General features: G+C 43.8%; 1 non-coding gene across 1 annotated transcript; it reads right to left on the reverse strand.

Moving 5' to 3' along the window:
• Positions 1-736: 736 nt before the first annotated feature.
• LOC117133169 lies at positions 737-842 on the reverse strand. Its single transcript, XR_004457010.1, has one exon. It is a non-coding gene; the product is annotated as a small nucleolar RNA R71 (small nucleolar RNA).
• Positions 843-2,094: the final 1,252 nt, after the last annotated feature.

Raw genomic sequence — 2,094 nt, forward strand, 5'->3', positions numbered from 1 at the left:
TAGCGACCGAGCAATCGTCCCGCTCGGTCGCTACGTAGCGACCGAGCTCGAGCCAAAGCTCGGTCTCTACGTAGCGACCGAGCGATCGTCCCGCTCGGTCGCTACGTAGCGACCGAGCTCGAGCCGAAGTGGCCCTGCATCTAAAAGCATTTCTAACCAAGTTACATTTACTATTTACTATTTCATACTTGATCACTGAGTTAAGGGGTTGAGCTCTAATATATCATGCATGCAACAATTAGGCATCTATAGATATTATAATCTCCAACACCTGAATAGTGGCCCTGCATCTAAAAGCATTTCTAACCAAGTTACATTTACTATTTACTTAGCTTGTTACTATTGCTATTTCATTTACACATTTACAACTTTTAGAATTAATAAACACTAAATTTAATTGTTCCCTAGCTCCTTGTGGATTCGATCCCTAAGTACTACATCTGAACCTCTTTTGATGAGAGTAACACTCCTTAGGGTAATTTGAGTGGTATCAAATTTGGCGCCGTTGCAGGGGAGCTTTGATCGCCATTAGATTTAGTTTTATTGATTCTTATTCTTTTCTCTATTCGGATGGAAGGAGTCCCCGAAGATTACCTGATGTGCAAGCGCTTCAGATACACGCTGAATGGAGAAGCGATGCACTGGATTAGGCAGCAACCCACAGGATCCTTAACATCCTGGGCCGACATCAAGAATGCTTTCTTACTAAACTTCTTCGATGAGGCGCGCGCTGAAGAACTTCGGAACAAAATTTCCACATTCTCGCATGAGGCTGGAGAGTCCTTCAAAGATGCGTGGATTAGATTTAGGTTCTTCCAGCAAGACTGTCCACACCACGGATTTAACGAAGTGCAGCTGCTAAGCACTTTCTTCCGAGGTCTCGCCTTACAGTATCAAATGGCTCTTGATACGGCAAGTGAAGGAAACTTCACTACTCGGAATCCGTTAGAAGCTGTGAGACTTATCGAAAACCATGCTAACAGCAGCAGCACCAAAAATACTGACTCTGAACGGAAGAAGTCTGTAGCCTCTATCGGGAAGGAACATATGGACGATGTAAGAGCTAAGTTAGATGTGGTGCACAAGCTTCTTAGGAAGCAAGTCTGTTCAGCTGAAGGAGAAGTAGCAGATACGAAAGGAGAAGAAAATGTGAACTACATCGGTGGTACTGTATTCCAAAAATTTGGAAACCAGGGCGGAAACAGAAACTTCTTTGGAAATGGTCAAAGAAGAAACCAGAGTTCACAATTTCAAAAACCCTTCAACAACAGCAAAAGCTACTCGAACTCCTACTACCAGAATCCACCACCCCAGATTCAGGAAAGCAAGATCGAAGAGATGCTTGATCGAGTACTGTTGGGACAACAACAAATCACCGTGGATTTCAACGGTAAAATAGACTCCGCCTACAACAATCTGAACACCAAAACCGAGACCTTAGGGACTCAGGTGAGAAAACTTGAAACGCAAGTAATTCAGACTGGTGAGACTATAGAGAGGCAAGAAGCTTTCGCTAGAGAGGCAGGAGCTGATAAAGGAAAACACCACGTAAATGCCATCATAGATGATGATTTCTAGCAAGTGGTGGGAAATGAAAAGCTTGAGGAAGGAGACTTCGAAATCGAAAGCTCCATGAGTCTTGGCGGATCCCAATGGTGTCGACCGATGTCGATGAACTCGCATCGATTGACAAACCATGATGAAGATCGATGGACGGATTACTCCAGTCGTCGATCAACGTCGTCCGCTAAATCGACTGAATGCAATGCAGTTCGAATTCTAACTCATGAGGAATTTGCAGCTAAGCATCCTCACCCACCCTCCCTGTGACACCCCCGATCATAGATGACCGGAAATGACACGGTCGATGTTCCTCGATGGTCGATCTGAGGTTCTCAGAATACTTCCGATCGCCTTAGACCAACAATCAAAGAACACCAACGCTCCTATCGGATACCACTCTAGGCTTTTCAACCCGAGAAAGCAATACCTGATAGTTAGTTCGTCCGGACAAGGACTAATATCATATGGAACCCGTACTTTAAAAAAAAAATTATTTATATATCATTCAAAATCATCTTACAAAATTTGTTA

This window comes from Brassica rapa, chromosome A03 (genome assembly GCF_000309985.2).
Source record: "Brassica rapa cultivar Chiifu-401-42 chromosome A03, CAAS_Brap_v3.01, whole genome shotgun sequence".
Classification (NCBI taxonomy): Eukaryota; Viridiplantae; Streptophyta; class Magnoliopsida; order Brassicales; family Brassicaceae; genus Brassica; species Brassica rapa.